Here is a 19,892-nt window from a genome sequence, read left to right as displayed (position 1 = left end):
CAAAAATCTGTGAGTATTTGACTCTATGTTTTGTATACATGCAGGTATTATATCACACACATGTAACTGTGTTATATGTGGGTATATATTATATATGTATATATTGCATGTTTTATGTGCATATATCTATATTATATATGCTCATATTTTATATTACATATGTATTCATTTTACTTTTAAGCTTGGAACCTAACATTTGTCATATGTATGTTTATGTTTAGGACTATTTTGGTTGCTTTCTAGGGGCAGTTTGATATCTCAGTGGATAGAGCATCAGATGTGGAGTCAGAAAGATCTGAGTTCAAATATGGCCTCAGAAGCTTATTAGCTGTGTAACCCTGGGCAAGTCACTTAACCTTTATTTACCTCAGTTTCCTCATCTGTAGAATGAGGATAATAATAACACCTACCTCCCAGGGTTATTGTGAGGATCAGATGAGATAATTATAAAGCACTTGTTACAATGCCTGGCATTTGGTAAGTGCTATATTAAATGTGAGCTATTGTCATCGTCAGCAGCAGCAGCTACTGTAAGCTTCTAGAGTTCAAGATGGCCTTGTTCTAAATGCTTCATATTGTATAGATCAAAAGCAGCATTTATTCCTGTGTTCAAATTTTTGATCTACAAGAAAACATCTCTTTTAAAATTGCAGCATGGTTCTGTTCCAAAGATAGCCCTTATGTTTACTGGATTCCCATTCAATTTAAACACAGGTTTAACTGTTGGCTGAGAAGCTAGACTGGCCTGGGTGTCTAGAAATTGGGCTTTCGGATTTTCTCTGCCTCCTTTTCCCCTACTCTCATTTGAAACTTTTCTAGCCTTGGGAGGGACATGTTCTAGAGTCAGAAAGTACTGTAGTTGTGGATTTATATTAGGGCTGAGTGAAAAGGAGCGAGGTTACGAGGTGCTACTAAGGTTTACTACAGCTCCTTTCTTTTCCTGTGTTCAGAAACTCACTGAAATTTTTTCAGGAGGATAGTGTGTCCCCTGTTGACCATAAATTTTGTTTTGATTCAAACGAGTATTAGAAAATTCATTTAGTCAAAATGACTTTTCCCATGAAATCACATAAAAATCAGTGCAGGGCAAAATCAAAACTTTTATGAGCCATTTTCTTTTCTTTCTTCTTTCAGTGAAGTTTCTTGAAAGACCCATCTGTTGTTCAGTGTCCAACTTTTTGTGACCCCATTTGGGGATTTTTTGGCAATGATACTAAAATGTTTTGCCATTTTCTTCTCCAGCTCATTTTACAGATGAGGAACTGAGGTAAACGGGTTTAATTAAGTGACTTACCTAGGAAGATAAGTCTTCCAGACTCCAAGGCCTGGTGCTGAAGCCACTAGGCCACCAGTCTGTACTTGGTACTCCACTCACTTCTCAGACCCTTGCATTCTAGGTTTTATCCACCTCTACCACTTTACTGAGACAGCTCTTTTGACATAGTTGCCAAATCCATTGTTTTTTTCTCAGTCTTCATCTAGTTTGATTTTTTTTGCACAACTGATCAGCCTCTTCTCATATTCCCTCTTTTCTTTTTTGAAATCCTGGTGTTCTTTGCCTTTGGTAAACAATGGCTCAATTTTTTTTTTTCCTTCAACCTCTCTCATTAATTCTTCACTTTCTCCTTTGGGTAATAGAGCACTGGGCCTAGAGTTTGGAAGTCCTGGGTTCAAATCCTTCCCAAGATACTTACTAGCTGTGTGACCATAAGTTTTCTCATCAACAAAAATGGAGCTAATAGCACTGATCTCACAAAGTTATTGGGAAGACCAAATGGCAAACATTAAACAGCTCTATGAATGCTAGCTATTTTTCCTCCTAAGTTTGATCAGCCTATAAGACTTTGTTCTTGGCCCACGTTTTTCTCTGTTTACTTGTTTGAAAAAAATCTCATGCACTCTAATTTCTTTAACCATTGTGTTTATGCTGATAATGTTCAAATCTCTAGCCCTAAGCATCTATACAAGTCTCTTTCTAAGGGGCTGGGTATTAATGAGCTTAGAAAATAGCATACTTCCCATAGCCTCAGAAAGAATAAGTAATTCTTGTAAACCATCAATATGGAAGTTTCCATGAGGCTTATAAGTATAGCCTGACACTGGCCTCTGAGTTAACTGCTGTATAATACAGATTAAACAGAAACAGTACTCATAGTATATGATGCTGCTTCATTCCAGTAGCAATCTAAGAGAAAGAAATATCCATTTTTAAGTAGCTGACCAAGTTGGCCTCTTTCAAATTAAAACACTTTTCTGACAGTAAGAAACTGGGTTAATGTTTTCATCAAATTGGAAGGAATATTGATTAGGGCTCAACTTTATATAAAACTTTAATCTTTGCAGAAATTTTTGTTGCAATGATGGACAAAGCCCATCATTTTGTTCTAGGCAAAAGCCTTTGTCCCTTCACTTCTACCTTCCTTTCATATGTGGATTCCCTTTGATACCTAAGTTGTTTTTATCAGTGTGTATACTCTGGGCTGTAAGGTGAAAAGAAGGTTCATCTGTTTCAAATGTTTCAAGTGAAAGGTAGAAACTTGGGCAGCTTGTTTATTATGGAGAAGAAAGCAGAGGTAGGGAACTGTCAGGCTGCCTCCATTTCCTAAGGGACTCATCTGACCAAGTGGTAAAGCCAGTCAGACTACTTTGACCCTGAGTAATTTGCATAGTGAATATTCCTAAACTCCATAGTATACACTGTTGGCTGGTCCTATTTGAGACAGAATTAAGAAAGAAAAGATGCTCCTTTTGGTTTCTTTTACTCTCCCCTTTTACTGAATCCTCACCATTCTATGTCTTCTTTTTCTCCAGACCTTATTCTCTCTGCTAGTTACCACTGTTTTGTTTTGCTGAGACTACCCTCTCCTTTTGTAAGATAATGAGACTTAGGGTCAGAAAGTTGTATGACTTGTTCAAGTTTCATGGGTGAGTAAGCAGAGCCAGAATTTGAGTTCAGGACCCCTGACTCCGAGTCTCATGTTCTTTGCACCATACCCCTCTGCACCAAGGTTGGTTTTGTTTGTAGGAAAAATCTTGAATTAGTACGTATAATAGAGAATATGAGTACATAGCAGAGCTGTAAGTCTGGTTATTCTGAAGAGACTAATAAATTGAAATTTTTCTCTTTTGAAATCATTCCTGTATGGATAAGCTTCTGTTTTAAGCTAGAACTCTGTGTTTTTCTTTTTTTCCTCATTCTGAAGAAATTTTGTTTTGTATTGGGTGAGAATTGGGTGTATGCTTACCAGAATTGTAAACTATTTGGTGCAAAAATTCCATTTGATAGTAAGTCATCAGTTTGAAAAGCTTGAAAATTTAGAATCCAGTCTGCATGCTTCTTTTAGCTCAACGTGAGCTAGTTAAGTTAGTTAGCTAGTTGCTGAGGAACAACTTGGACATGTACCACCTTTCCTTTCCCCCACTCCCAAACTGTCTTTCATGTATTATCTTCCCCCATTAGAAAATAAGCTTCCTGAGGTCATGAACTGCCCTTTTTTTGTATTTTTATTTCCAATGCTTAGCACAGTGCCTGCCACACTTAATAAATGGTGCTTAATAAACACTCTAACCCTTTTGGGAATTTAATTATATTCAACAAAAATTTATTAAGCACCTACTATCTTCTAGACACTGTGCTGTGGAAATTTAAGAACATAAATCTTCTATCTAGATTCTTTCTCATGCATTCTTCTCCTCATTGGCTCTTTGGACCTCTTTTGCCATTTGAGTTAGTCTATTTTTAAGGGTGTTATTTTCTTCAGCATTTTTTTGGGTCTCCTTTACCAAGCTGTTGAATCTCTTTTCATGATTTTCTTGCATCACTCTCATTTTTCTGGGGGGGAGGACTAGGACTAGGGAGAGGGAGGCTGTAGACAGTAGAGAGATCCTGCTGATAAGGAGTGTCCTAGGTGTTCATGAGCAGAACATTTCAATCCTCATATCAACCAGCATGGAGAGGACTGTGCTTGTATTGTGTTATCAAATGTGATCATTAAGGCATTGTACATAGCAATAATGCAGCCTTAGGGAGGGTCAAAATTTTGTTTCCTCACATGCTTTATGGGAAAACCCTCATGAGTGGAATAGGTTTAGTGAAGACTTCTCAGATTGTAATTCTTCTCCCAAGGGTAAGAAAGACCGAGAGGCTCAAGGTTACAATATTTTTAGAGTAGAATAATTCCATATAAGGATGTAAAACTGTGTAGTACATTAGGGTCTCAGTGATTGGATAAAACTTACGTAATTCTTCGATGTCTTCATTTCAAAAGGGATTGGCTAGATTTTGCGTCTAGAACGTAAGATCATATTCTCAGCTAATGAAGATATGGTCAGTGGGGAGGGAGGGACTTGCGTTAGAGTCTATATGTATCACTGCTTTTCCTTTGTCTTCGGCTTTTCCTGCCTCCAGACTACCTGGTGGAGGAATTGCCCCACTTCTCGAGAATCAAATAAATAAACTTTCTGTCATCACTTTTTTTTTTTAAAATTAATTTATTTAACTTTTAACATTCATTTTCACAAAATTTTGGGTTCCAAATTTTCTCCCCTCCCCCCAAACACCAAGCATTCTAATTGCCCCTATGACCAATCTGCTCTCTCTTCTATCATCCCTCTCTGCTCTTGTCTCCATCTTCTCTTTTGTCCTGTAGGGCCAGATAACTTTTTATACCCCTTTACCTGCATTTCTTATTTCCTAGTGGCAAGAACATTACTTGACAGTTGTTCCTAACACTTTGAGTTCCAACTTCTTTACCTCCCTCCCTCCCCACCCCTTCCCTTTGGAGGGCAAGCAATTCAATATAGGCCAAATCTGTGTTTTGCAAATGACTTCCATAATAGTTGTGTTGTATAAGACTAACTATATTTCCCTCCATCCTATCCTGTCCCCCATTACTTCTATTCTCTTTTGATCCTGTCCCTCCCCATGAGTGTCGACCTCAAATTGCTCCCTCCTCCCCATGTCCTCCCTTCCATCATCCCCTCCCACCCTGCTTATCCCCCACTTTCCTGTATTGTAAGATAGGTTTTCATACCAAAATGAGTGTGCATTTTATTCCTTCCTTTAGTGGAATGTGATGAGAGTAAGCTTCATGTTTTTCTCTCATCTCCTCTCTTTATCCCTCCACTAATAAGTCTTTTGCTTGCCTCTTCTATGAGAGATAATTTGCCCCATTCCATTTCTCCCTTTCTCCTCCCAATATATTTCTCTCTCACTGCTTGATTTCATTTTTTTAAGATATGAGCCTATCCTCTTCAATTCACTCTGTGCACTCTGTCTCTATGTGTGTGTGCATGTGTGCATGTGTGTGTGTGTAATCCCACCCAGTACCCAGATACTGAAAAGTTTCAAGAGTTACAAATATTGTCTTTCCATGTAGGAATGTAAACAGTTCAACTTTAGTAAGTCCCTTATGACTTCTCTTTGCTGTTCACCTTTTCATGCTTCTCTTCATTCTTGTGTTTGAAAGTCAAATTTTCTTTTCAGCTCTGGTCTTTTCATCAAGAATGCTTGAAAGTCCTCTATTTCATTGAAAGACCAATTTTTCCCCTGAAGTATTATACTCAGTTTTGCTGGGTAGGTGATTCTTGGTTTTAGTCCTAGTTCCTTTGCCTTCTGGAATATCCTATTCCATTCCCTTCGATCCCTTAATGTAGAAGCTGTTAGATCTTGTGTTATCCTGATTGTATTTCCACAATACTTGAATTGTTTCTTTCTAGCTGCTTGCAATATTTTCTCCTTGACCTGGGAACTCTGGAATTTGGCCACAATGTTCCTAGGAGTTTCTCTTTTTGGATCTCTTTCAGGCGGTGTTCTGTGGATTCTTTCAATATTTATTTTGCCCTCTGGTTCTAGAATCTCAGGGCAGTTTTCCTTGATAATTTCATGAAAGGTGATGTCTAGGCTCTTTTTTTGATCCTGGCTTTCAGGTAGGCCCATAATTTTTAAATTGTCTCTCCTGGATCTATTTTCCAGGTCAGTTGTTTTTCCAATGAGATATTTCACATTATCTTCCATTTTTTCATTCTTTTGGTTTTGTTTTGTGATTTCTTGGTTTCTCATAAAGTCATTAGCCTCCATCTGTTCCATTCTAATTTTGAAAGAACTATTTTCTTCAGTGAGCTTTTGAATCTCCTTTTCCATTTGGCTAATTCTGCTTTTGAAAGCATTCTTCTCCTCATTGGCTTTTTGAACCTCCTTTGCCAATTGAGTTAGCCTATTTTTCAAGGTGTTATTTTCTTCAGCATTTTTTTTGGGTCTCCTTTAGCAGGGTGTTTAATTGTTTTTCATGCTTCGCTTGCATGTCTCTCATTTCTCTTCCCAGCTTTTCCTCTACCTCTCTAACTTGATTTTCAAAATCCTTTTTGAGCTCTTCCATGGCCTGAGCCCATTGAGTGGGCTGGGATATAGAAGCCTTGACTTCTGTGTCTTTGCCTGATGGTAAGCATTGTTCTTCCTCATCAGAAAGGAAGGGAGGAAATGCCTGTTCACCAAGAAAGTAACCTTCTATAGTCTTATTTCTTTTCCCTTTTCTGGGCATTTTCCCAGCCAGTGACTTGACTTCTGAATATTCTCTTCACACCCACTTCGCCTCCAGATCCTCCCAGCCAGTGCTTGGGGTCTGAGATTCAAATGCTGCTTCCCAGCCTCAGGGCTTTGGGTAGGGGCAGGGCTGCTATTCAGTGTGAGATTAAGTTCAGGTGTTCAGATGCTCAGGTCGGGGCAGGTCTGCCTTTCAGGGCTCAGTTCCCTCAGGGGATTTATGCAGAGACCTTCAACAATGGATCCAGGGTCCTGCCTGCTTTGGGAGCCCCGGTCTGCTCCCACCTCCGCTTCTGCCTCCTGAGGGAGCCTGAGTTATGGGGGCACCCCACTCCCCTCTCGACTGGCCAAAGAGACCCTCTCACCGACCCTCGTCACCTGTGGGTGGAGGGACCCGTGCGGCCGCTGGAGATCCCGTCCCTGAAGCCCGCTTGGATCTGCTCATCTCGGTGCCGCGGCCGCGGCACGGCTGTACTTGGCTCCCAGTCCACGGCGCCCAGTCCGCGGCACCAAGGACCTTTTGTGAGAGGTTTGCAGGTCCCTCTGGAACAGAAGTCTCCTTCGCTCCAATGTTCTGTGGCCTCTGGTCCTGCAGAATTCGCAGTGAGTTGCTATTTACAGATGTTCTATGGGTTGTGGGTTCGGAGCTATGTGTATGTGCGTCTTTCTACTCCGCCATCTTGGCTCGGCCCCCCCCCCCCCCCCGTCATCACTTTGAGAGGCCTCTGAGTAATTAATTTAAGTAGGGAATCTTGTCATCCCACACACTCATTTTCCACAGAATGATTTCTTTTTAGATTAGGACTATTTTCATATGAGCCTACATAATTTACATACAGCCATGTGCTTGTAAATATTTAACAATCAGCTCTCTGAAATAAACACAGGGCACTTTTATGTTTAATCTACGTTATTAACATTTTCTCCATCATTTTTTTAAGTATACACAGTCAACAAAACAAAACAAGTCTTGATTGCGCATTTCCAAAGTGTAAAATGCTCACACTGAAAATTTTAACAGTTGTGTTTCCAGTTCCAGCTGGCTGCAGCACACCCCTGTTTGCTGGCCTGTGATAATAAATAACAGGGTTGGTACCACTTTTAGTCACATTTCATTCTTATTCACTCTCTTCAGTTCCACCAGAACCTGCCAACCCTCCTTTGAGATCCACTTCATTTTAATCTGTGCAGCCCCAAAAGAGTAGAATGGCCAGGAATAGCTCATCTGCTGGTTTCTGTTATTCAGAGAAGGTCCTCTATAGTGTTCAAGCTGTTCACCCCTGATTGTAAGACGAGGACTGATGATAACTCTGACCTGTTATTTCCACGACTGATATATACCAATAATAATATTCTGTACCGTTTCAATCTTTCTTAACAAATATTATATTTTACAGATAGGAAAGCAGGATGACTAGCCAGCTTCTTTATTGCCTACATAACCAGTGTAATTCAGAATTTCTTTCAGTCAGTCAGCTTATTAACAACCTGTTATGTGCCAGGCACTGTGTTAAGTGCTGACTAACAAAGAAAGGCAAAAGATACTTCTGCTTTCCAGGAGCTCACAGTCTGATGGGGGAGGCAACATACAAACGATATACAGATAAGTTACACACAGGATAAAATGGAAATAATCAATAGGGGGGATGAAGGGGGATATGAAAAGGCTTCCCGTGTAAGAATTTTGACTGGAACTTGAAGGAATCCAGGGAAGCCAGGACGTAGAAATGAGAATGGAGAGCATTCCAGGTACAGGAGACAGCCAGTTAAAATGCCTGGAGTTAGAAAAGGGTTGCCTTGTTCAAGGAACAGCAAAAGAAGCCATGTCCCAAATCACAAGAATATGTGGAGCTGTATAACAACCAGAAGAAATGGCCTACAGTCAGGAACATGTGGCCTTTGATATATCTCCTCCCAATAATCAGTAATAAACAAGGAAAAGAGATGTTTGATGTTGGAAGCTTAAGTTATAGATCCCACATTCTACCTGGAGGATTGTTGGTACATAAGTGTATGTACCACATATTTCCATGAATGTTCTTGCTATGGATAACTAAGGATCTCTTTGAATGCATGAGGGTGAGATTTTAAATCCAACCTTCTCCATGAAGCAATTCAGCTAAAATTGATACATACCTTTCCAAACTGCATCATACATTTTTGCATTTAATTATATTTAATTCAAAACTAATAGGCTGTTCTTGAATTTTTTTTCCCCTTGTATTTTATTTTCCAAAAAAAGACTGAAAGTTTATTTTGTAGTCAGATCATGTGATCTTTCATTGTAGTGGGCACTCATTAAATACTTACTAAGATGAAAATTCAAACCAAGGTGGGTTGAAAAGATTCTTTGGAGCTGTAGGGACCCAGGTGGCCCAGCCCACCTCTGGTTCATCCCTAAGTCAGATGATTCCAGGAGTCTGGGATCATTTTATATTAAACCAGACTTGAATAAGTAGAAGGGCAAGAGGACTTTGATCTGGGTGTGCACCTGGGAGACCAGCCCTTCCTAATCCCCTCTGCTATTAATACTTTTTCCCCAAATTACATATTATGCTTATTTTGTGTACAAATTTAATTCAATATCCCTTGATAGATTATAATCTGCTTGAAGGGATGGACTCTTTTCTTCACATTCCCAGGACCTGGCCCAGTGACTGTCATATAATAGGAATTTAACTAACGTTGTTGATTGATTGCTAACGTATATAATGCTGGACATCACCAGGTTTCCAAGAACCTCTAATTTTTTCATATTCCAGAAGAGAGAACAGAAAGAACTTCAGATTTTTTTTTTTTTGGAGGCATCTGAGGTTAAATGACTTGCTCATGGTCACAAAGTGAGAACTTCGGATCTTAACTGTAAAATTTCCCTTCCCTCTCCTACTCTCAATATGCTGCCTTCTTTGGCACTTCACCTAATTAATTTTTAAAAATAAATCTATTTATTTATTTTTAGTTTACAACATTCAGTTCCACAAGCTTTTGATTTTTAAATTTTCTCCCTGTCCTTCCTCTCTCCCCTCCCCAAGAAGGCATGCAATGTGATATAGGCTTACCATCTACATTGCTATTAACATTTTACAGTAGTCATGTTGTAAAGAAGAATTCTAATCAATGAAATGAACCATGAGAAAGAAGAAACAAAACAAAATGGAAAAGAGAGAGCACCTGATTCATTTTTGACCCTGAATTTTCTAATTTGACTCTCCTCCCAGATCAGATCCCACTAACTGTTGCCTGGTCTCCACTTGACTGTGTGCTATGCTGATTTAGTCTTTGTATAAAAGATGGAGGTGCGTCAACCTGGGCTGGAACCCTTGTTTTTAGAAAGTGGAAGGATTTTCAGACTTCTTTTTGAGAGTTAGATGGGGAAGAAATGATATTTAAGTCTGTTTCTAAGCATTTACAAATGGCTGTAATACTGATACATAGTTTTGATAGTTGCGTGAAACTTTGCATATTTCTTGAGTTCAGAATAAGATCAAAGAACCAGAAAAGTCTCCCTGTCCCTACCCTTTGAAATCACAGATATATTCATTAGATAACCTTACATCTATGTTCCTTAAATAGCTGCTTCTCTGTGAGGGCTGTGGGTGCTTCTATGGTGCATTTTGGGATTTGGTGTATCTAAAGCTATTCAGGAAAGGCTGCTTCCATTGCTCAGTCTCTTGAATTCTTTTTCTTAAAAGTTCTTCCATGCCTGGCCTCTGGAGTTTTCCATGAAGTTTGATCTAGGAAAGAGAGTTTTCATCATCATGAACGAGCACAGGGTAGTATTTGTTTAGGTTGGTCATGATGGGTTTGGGGTTGCCATTCACCCAGGGGTTGAATAAGTTTTCTCAAGGATATGTGACTTAATCATAAAGGTGCCAATCAAGGACCCTCTGTGGTATTAGGCTATTTAAGAGATGTTTACTTAGGTGGGCTTTAGCCCCTAAACTGGTATTAATGAGAACCAGAGACTTTACCAACTCATTTTGTGCTGTGTGTCCAGTTTGGTTAAGATCAACCCAAAGCTGACCACAGATGAAAACTTTCGAATGTTCTAAACCTGGGCCTAGAAAGCTGCCTTAGTCTGTTTGCTCTGCCTCTTCTATGGTCAGATGAACCTAAGCAGGGAAAACTCATGGAGCCAAACAGAGGGAAACAGGAGCTAAGTGACTTTAAACAAAGTTGTGAAGTTCAAGGATAACCCTGATTTCCCTAGGACAAATAATTTCCATCATTTTTCTTAAATTCTAGAGCAGAAGTGTCAGTTATGTGGCCTGTGACTATAGACCAAACCAGATTAAAATTTAATTGGGAAATATTTAACAAAACAAGTTTATTAATAGCAAAATGAAATACATAAACATGTGGTTTTCTAAGTTAATATAATACATCCTTATGTATGATTTAGTGGCTCCTGTTTGTATTTGAGTTTGACGCCACTGTCAGAAGACTGAGAGAACCCTGTCAGGCGAAGCTGTTTATAAGACTAATTCAGATTTTTTTTCTGCCTCAGACACGGCATCTTAAATAATAGAACTTTAGTCAACAGTCAATCATCAAGCATTTATTAATTGTCAGCCATGAATCAAGCACTGTGCTAAAGCACTAGATACAAAGAAAGACAAAAAATAGTCCCTATTCTCAAGGAACTTAGAGTCTAATGTGGGAGAAAGCATGCCATTAACTACATACAAACAAGTTATCTAAAGGATAAGTTGGAGCTGATCAACAGAGAGAAGGCCCTAGCATTACAACCATATCAATTTCCCCCATTGCGTGGAGTTTTCTTGGCCTTGGGATGATAGTGAATTGGGCCATATTTCTTACCATGAATGGTCATATTTCTTACCATGATCTACTATCTTCCTCTTGCTCTCCTAGTCCTTCTCACTTTTTCTCATTAATATCATTGTTAAGAATAAGAAAATCTCACAGTTAGACAACATTTTATGGTTTGCAAAATTCTTTCCTCCAAACCACCCTGTGAGGTAGATAATGCGGATATTATTATCTCCATTTTACATGAGGCATCCTTCATTTCTCTCCTTTTTTCCATTAGTTTGCTTTTTCTGTCTTTTCTCCTCTAGTAAGAATCCACTCCTGGTGAGAAGAGCCCACCCTCTACAATTGCTGGCTATTTCCGAGATTCTTAGAGGAAAACTTACATTTGTGAGGTGTATGTTGGAGCTAATTTTTTCTTCCATGATGATTGTCAGTTTTTTCCAAAATGTATTTGTTAGAATTGAATATTAAGAAAAACATTTAGCTCTATACTTAAGACAGGGCCTCCCAGGTGCAAAATGGAAAATGTGTTTTCAGATACAGCCAGTATATGGATTTGCTTTTCTTAACTGTACTTATTTGTTACAAAGGTGGCCCTTTATTCTTTTAAGGGGGAGCAGGGGAGAGATAGGAGGGAATGGAGGCAATTATGACATTTGAAAAAAGAATGAAAAGAGTTTCAACAGAATATTAACAAAACATACAGGAGAGAGCAAAAGAAAGTTTAGAAGAGAACAGAAACAGATCAATTTGGTACCTCATCAAAACTTTAAAAAATGTACTTAGAAAAGCTAATAGTGCATCTAATTGCGATTTGTATTGTTATGTAATCCTTTTCTGTTCTTTTCACATGGAACTATTCATGTTTATTGATGTTTGTCAAATTCAAAGGAATAAAAATTTTTAAAAAGAGCCTCTTGCAATGCATTTCTATTAGTCTTCATAAAATGAATTTATGTTCAATGAAGTGTTACATTTATTTCTAAGCTGGCTATTAATTAACTTTAAGAAATGTTGCTAAGTTCCATTTATTAGAGTCAGGTAACATTTAGCAATGCAGTGATGGTGGTTTGCAGTTTGGATTTGTTCTCTCCTGATTAGCTTTTACAGGTCTGCAGACCTCTCCATTGGGAATGGAAGGAATTGTTCTTCTGAGTCTTTCCCTTGACTGCCTAATTTTGTAGTGATAAATGGAACATCTCCCCACTGCTGCCCATGTAATGTTTGCTTCGCTCATACGCAGGCACAGCATCCACATGTGCTGATACCAGTTGTGTAATTCAGGGAGTTTTCATATATGGTTCAAGTATTGTTTACCTTGCTCTTGGGTGATAAGATATACATGGGCACAAATAACTGCAATACATCACAAGACAAGGCATTCTATGGATAAGTGCCAGGAGAATGCTACAATAAAACAGTAGGAGTTCAGAGTGGAGAGGGATCTCTTCTGTCTGGAGTACCCAGCAAAGGCTTTACTGAGGAACAGGTTAGCATTTGATCTAGTACTTAGAGGGGAGATAGGATTTTTATAGGTGGGCTTGGGAAGAAGGCAGTTCAAGCAAAAGCAAAGACAGAAAAAGGAAAGATGGGGCAAGTGACTGGGAGCTATCTACATAGTAATAACTCTAGCCAGCTATCTCTTGAGTTGAAATTGTGGAAGCTCATAGAATTGAAACTATGGAAGATGAAATTACTAAAGAAGAGGTGAAAAAACAACAACAGAGAAATGAATATACAGGGACATGGAAGCCAAGGGAAGATGGAAGAAGGAAGGATATTCAACAATTTCTGATACTGCAACAAGATCAAGAAAAAATGTGGACTTAGCAATGGCCTTTGGATCTGGTGATTAGGACATTACTGGTAACCTTTGAGACTGCAGTTTCAGCTTGGTATTAAGGCAAAATGCAGCTTGCAAGGGTGTGAATTAGGAATATAAAATCATTGTGCTCTATGGGACCTTAAAGATCATCTAGACCAGGGGTTCTTAATCTTTTTGGGGATCATAGACACTTTTCTGTTTGGTAAAGTTTTTGAACCTCTTCTTAAAATACTGATTTAAAAAAATAGGATTGCAAAGGAAACCAATTATTAATAATGTACAATTAGTTAGTCACCAAACATTTGTTAATCATCTACCATGTGCCAGGCACTGTGCTAAGTGCTGGGGATACAAATATGAAAAAGAAAGACAGTCTCTGGCTTTCAGGAGCTTAAGATAACACACAAAAGGAAGTTGCAAAGCATTGGGGGGAAGGTACCAGGCATAGGAACACATGATGGAGAATTCCAGAGGAATGCAGCCAGGTGAAAAATGAAGAGATGGTTGGCCTGGGTGCTCATCTGAAAAGGAGGTTTGGGGAGATTTTCCCTCTACCTCCTAATCATAGGGGTCCCAGGGAAGAGGGCAATAATAAGGTGTGAGTACCAAGGCTGATGGGATCTTGCAGGATGAATAGGTTCTTGATAATGATATTACTTGGCACATGATAGAGAAGCTCAAAGGAGTACAATCTGTACTTTCTGGGTACTTTCTTTAAATGCAGGTTTTAGGAGGAGCTCTTTGTTCCACCCTCCAATCAGAGGGGTCCCAGGGCAGTTTTAAATATATATATGTATGTATGTGTGTATGCATGTATGTACACACACACATATACACATATATTTTAAAGTTCAAGAACCCTCAGATTAAGAACTCCTGATCTAAGGTAACTCTCTCATTCTGTAAACAAGGAAACCAAAGTCCAGAAAAGATTAAGTAACAGCTACTTAGTGGCTAAGGTAATACCATAACACAGTTCTGTTGACTTCCAAGTAGTGCCTGTTTCTCTCATATAAAGTGAACTTCCTTAGACATTCACTAAATACTGATCGAAATTGAATTAAAGAAGAAACTTGAATAGATTGAAGGTATGATGTTTACTGAATAGGAAGGGATTAAAGCAAGAAATTAGAATTAGCTCAGCTTAACTAGAGCATACATTTTCCAATTTGTCAAGTCTTTCTCCACTCTGTTTTTGATAATGATTTAACTGTTCTTCATCTTCTTTAGTTCTGTTATTGGTGAATGGGTCTTCTGTTTACACAGCCTTTATTCCAGACCCTTAAATATATTTACTTTGTACAAGTTTGTTGAATATGTTGCTAAGGGCTTTTGTTATCAAGGGTTGAGTTATTTGTTTTTCTCCATAATCACTGTTGTTTTTTGCTTTTTTCCACACTTTGTTAGACTCCAAAGCATAGCTTGAAATATAATTTCTGAGCCTTGGCTGCATTTGGGGGATTTTTGTAAATTTAGCTTATGAGGGTGGAGTTGTCAGAGCTGGAAACTAGAATTTAGACCCAGGGTTCAGTTCTTTGAACTTTTTTTGGAAGAATTTATTTTGCCAAATAAATTGACCAGTACCTCTTACATTTGATATTTTGTCCTGTTATGAAATTGGAGTAATGAATTTTTGGAAAATGTGTGGTTAACAATTGAATAACAAACAAGAGTATTAGCTCAAAATTTCATTACAGATCTGTTTGGAATTATCTTATTATTCTCATTTCATTTTTTCAGAATTTAGATCTTTTAATTAGATTTTTTTTTTCAATCGATGATAATCTACCTTTTCTCTTTCCCATTGAAAAAGTTTCTAATCCTGTTAGGAACATGGAGAATTGAGCAAAACAAATCCTCCTATTGACTATGCTCAAAAACAGTTTGACTCAGTCATTACTCTGAGTCCATCATAGGTAGCATGTTTTACCATGAGTCTTCTGGAGTCATGATTGGTCATTGCATTGATCAGAGTTCTGAGTCTTTCCGAGTGGTTTGCACTTACGATATTGTTGTTATTGTATAAATTCTTCTGATTTTGCTCACTTGACTCTGCATCTTCCCATGTTTCTCTGAAACTATCCCCTTCATCATTTCTTACAACATAGTAGTATTATATCATATTCATAAGCCATAGCTTGTTCAGCCATTCCCCAATTTATGGGTATCCCATCATTGTCCAGTACTTTGCCACCTCAAAAAGAACTGCTAAGCTGCTATATTTTTGTATGTGTAGGTCCTTTTCTCATTTTTTAAAAAATCTCTTTGGGGGGATGTACCTAGTGGTGATATTGCTAGTTAAAGTTTATGCACATTTGATAACTCTTTGAGCATAGTTCCAAAATGTCTTCCAGGATGGCTAGACCAGTTCACAGTTCTACTAATAGTATATTATTGTATCTGTTTTCCCACAGTCCCTCTAGCATTTCTCGATTTCCTTTTTTTCAACCTTGTTGAAGTTGCGTGTGTGAGGTGGAACCTCAAAATTGTTTTAATTAGCAGTTTTCTAATAACTAGTGATTCTAAACACTTTTTCACGTGCCTGTTGATAACTTGGATTTTTTTTCTCTAAAAATTGCCATTTCACATAATTTAACCATTTATCAATTAATTCACAATTTTAAGATACATTTAAAGAAATATTTGAGATATGTAGAGAGGACTGGTAAATTTTTGTTAAATCAGGGTTTCTCTATAATTCAGAGCATCATTCAGCAGGTCATTGTTTGATCTATTATAAAACAATTAAATGGCAAGGGTCATATCATTTTTCATCCAAATGATAAGTCAGAAACCTGTTGTAGCTGGCGTGAATGAATCATGTCAGTACCTCCGGCCTATTACAGTTGCTTTATAAATATTCAATGATAGGTCCAGAATACAAGGAACACCATCTTCTCATGGTTAGTTTTGAACAGCCAATGAAAATAAACTATGTTCAATAATTGATTAACTTGGATCTGTTTCTTTCATTATATATTAAACTTGGGAGCTGGTAGCTAATCTTTCACTGAAAACATTTTCCTTTCTTGGGATGCAGCATGTCATTTAGTCCATGAACCTTCTTTTAAAAATGGCTTGTAACCACAAGACTACATTTTACTTATTTCTTATTTTCATGGTACCAGATTTTAATTAGGCATTCTTTTGAAGACCTTTCCTTTGTGATAATATTTGACACTGGTCTTATATCCTCTCCATAATGACCAGAATGGACATTTAGAGTCAATGAAATTCCTCTGAAATGAAAAGTACCAGAAAGGTTAAGCATATTAGAATTTTAATGGATTAGGAAACAGATTCTGGTGAGCTTAGGATTTTATATGTAATTTCTTTAGCTTTACTGTTAGTTTATTTTTGAAAGAACAGTCCCCATCACTTTGGCAATATTCTTAATTGATTGATTCCTTCAGAAATCCTTATCTGAACTTTTTATAACATATACAGCCTGTATCATGCAATTTAGCACTTAATCCTATGGTGCTTGATTATTGCTATTATTGTTACTGCTGGTGATAATATCAGTTCATATTTATATAACATTTTAAACTTTACAAAGTGCTTTTTGCAAACATTCCCATGAGACAGATTGTGTGAGTATCAGGTCCCCATTTTGTAGACAAGGAAACTGAGGCTTGGAGGGATTGTGACTTGCCTGTGGATAGCTACTGTCATGAAAGAATTTGAACCCAGCTCTCTAGAGTTTAGCACTCTTTATAGTATCCTATGAAATCTTGTTTATGTATTGATTATTACTGTTTGGTCTCCCTAATTATATTAGGATTCCTTGAGGCAATGACCATGTCTCTTATCATTTCTATTTCCCTGATAGTGCTGAGTCCATTGAAGGTCTTGAATAAATACTTATTGATAGATGACTTCTTAAAGAATTGAAGATATGTAGAATATAGCTATTAATCCTGAACTGGTTTGTAGGATGTGATTATTTTGATTCCCTGACTCATTTAAGTAAAGGTCATAAACTTTTTGAAATAAAAAAAAATATATTTTTTGAAATCTTTTTATTTGATTGAAACCTAGATATAATTAGTTTTTTCTATTTGTTCTGGACCTGAAACTTAATGAACTTCCTAATTGGTTTTTTCCTGTTTCTCTTCTTTAAAAGTAAAACAAAAACTAGTACTCTACCCTAAATTTCCCAGGCTAGTATACCACTTCTGGAAAGTAGTTTAATGGCTTTTGTGACAACAAAATTGAGGTTGTCAAGAGATGGTTTGCTTGCCTTTTTCCTTGAAAGCAATACACCTGTGGTTTAAGATACATTTTAGAACCCTTTGTTCTCAAAGTTCTCAAATTTTGTCCACTTATGTGAAAGTAGCAGGTCAAAGCTTTCATTCCAATTAGGATTGGGATTAGACTGCACTTCCAGCCTGGGTGAGAGAGGGAGACCCAGCCTTAAAAAAACCCCCAAACCCCTAAACCAAACAAACACAATGTGAATCAACAATTAATATGACAACTAAGAAAGCTGATGCAGTCTCAGACCACATTAAGAAGTACAGTGTCCAGCACTCTGTGATGAACGAAAAGTCCAAAAGACATAATTTCTGGGTAATTAATAATCATTTTATTAATTATGACTTTAGGCAGGGGGCAGGAGCCCCATGGTGTCTGAGCTTCACAGTGCAGTAGGCTCTCTTCTGGACCCTCCTGGCTTCAGTGATTATCAGCGGTAACTGTTGCTGTTTCCCTGCCAGCCTGGGGTCTTTCTTTTCCTTGCCTCATTAAAGGGGCCCTGCCCTGACTACGTTTTAGATGGGCCTATTCAATGAATGGGCTTTACCTCACCCTAAGTGAGCACCTGCATAGACCTTGGCCTAAAGTGACCAAGGCATCCCTGGGTCATCTCCAGTAATCCTGATGAATATCTGGTCACTGGATTCAAATGTCTCTGGAGAAGTGAGGCTGGTGACCTGCACAGCCCTCCCTCACTCAAAACAAAGTCAAGTGCAAGTCATGTCATTATTTCTCTGATGGCATGGTCTTCTTTGGCAACGAAGGATGAACACAATTAATTATGGCTAGTAAATAGTTAATTAAGCATGGTCAGTGACTTTCTGTCATAACCAAAGATACCTCCCCTCCCCACAAAACATTCAATGCTTAAAAAGTCTTTGAATAAGGGGGTGTCCCTGAGGGTGGAAATCAACTCTGATTGGTTAACAGTCATTGGGGGGTGGGGACATATTAATGAGGAGGTGGGCAAACAGTCTTTAGCTCCTCCTTCTGAGAACATAACGGGATCATGAGACCCAACAACCTCTAGCAATCTGGACAAAAGAATCTATCTCTACCCAGACTACTCTGACTGGTTTTCCCCCTTCACAAGCTGAATCACCCTAAATTCTTATGGAAGGTCCCAAAGATAGGGGCTTATTTCCTAAGGACAAGATCTCACCTAGACTGAATTCTGTATATAAGGTTTTCTATTTGGGTAGAGTCTCACCCAAAATCAAAAAGCATATACCTCAAGGATTTGGGCAGTCTTTTCCATCAGCCATGCTCTTTAGAGGTTGTCTGAATGACCTACAGAGGCTGGTTTCTGAATAAGAAAATAGGAAAGGAAAAACCTTTATCTTAGCTTAATAATTGGTTATTAATGTAAGAGAGAAATAATAATTTCCCTCAGCTAGTTTTTTGTTATGGTCAGACCATTTGTGGAATATTATGTTCAGTTTGGGGTGCCACATTTTAGAAAAGACGTTTATAAGTTCAAGACTAAAACCTCACAGGTATACAAGAATCTATCTAATGGCATGTAATATTGTGTTCTTTTGACTGAACCTTGCAATTACAGTTATTATGTGTTATTGTTACACAATTGTGTATCTCGGCATGACAGATCTTGTATAGCAGATTGGTTTTTTAATATTGGGCAAGGGTTTGGAGTTAGGGATGGCTCTTCAAAAACTGGCACAAATTGACCTGAAGCAGCTGACCTTGGCAGCCTCAGTGGCAATATCACTGAATATTTTTCACAGACATGGTCCCCAGAAAATAAGGAACTCACTCACTGGTAGTTTTTGTACACGATCTGAAACATCATTTCTTAACCACTCTTCTTCTCAAAATGTGTTTGATTTTTCCTGATTTTGAGTATAGTTTATTTCAAAAGGAAGAAGTAGGATTGGGTTATTTATTTGGCAGCTGAAATTAAGAAACATGTCCTGATGATTAATTGAGTTATTTATTTGTCTTTACATTTTGTCTCTACCAATGTTTTCTAAGCTTTGTGAGTGCCTCTGGCTGTAGGATTGTACTTTTGCAAGGCAGCACAAGAGTAATTGATTCTGTTTGGCCCTGGGTGGGTGGGGTAGGAAGTTCATGTTGTCCTTTGCACTCAACTACATTTACCTGATCTTAATAAAGCAGGTGCCACTGGACCTCAGTCTCAGAAGTCAAATTCCAAGATTATAATAGTCATAATTTTCAGAAGGATTATGCTGAGCCCACCAAGTAACTTGAAGTTAAGACTGGGCAGTTTTCTCCCTTATGCCTCCATTTAAGTATTTTAAATGCTTATGTAGTCTTGAACCCTTTTGGTAAGTGGCAATTTAAAGGTAAACCAAATTTATAGGTAAACAAGCAGTTTTGTGTATTTATTTTTAATTGTTATCTTTTGTTTTTATATCACCTTCATTTTCAGTTATGTCTCTCATCACTTACCAAAGGGCCATTCTATGTAATAAAAGAATGAAGAAAAGAAATGGAAAAAAAAAGCAGTCTACC

At 38.0% G+C, this 19,892-nt stretch overlaps 1 protein-coding gene across 3 annotated transcripts in view; it reads left to right on the top strand.

Annotated features, from left to right (window-relative positions):
- Nucleotides 1–19,892, top strand: part of COMMD1 (copper metabolism domain containing 1) — a 264,032-nt gene that overhangs the window by 103,806 nt on the left and 140,334 nt on the right. The window lies entirely within an intron of this gene.

Source organism: Notamacropus eugenii, chromosome 1, assembly GCF_028372415.1.
Source record: "Notamacropus eugenii isolate mMacEug1 chromosome 1, mMacEug1.pri_v2, whole genome shotgun sequence".
NCBI classification, from domain to species: Eukaryota; Metazoa; Chordata; class Mammalia; order Diprotodontia; family Macropodidae; genus Notamacropus; species Notamacropus eugenii.
The sequence above is the reverse complement of the archived record's forward strand: the minus strand, read 5'-3'. Positions and strand labels throughout refer to the sequence as shown.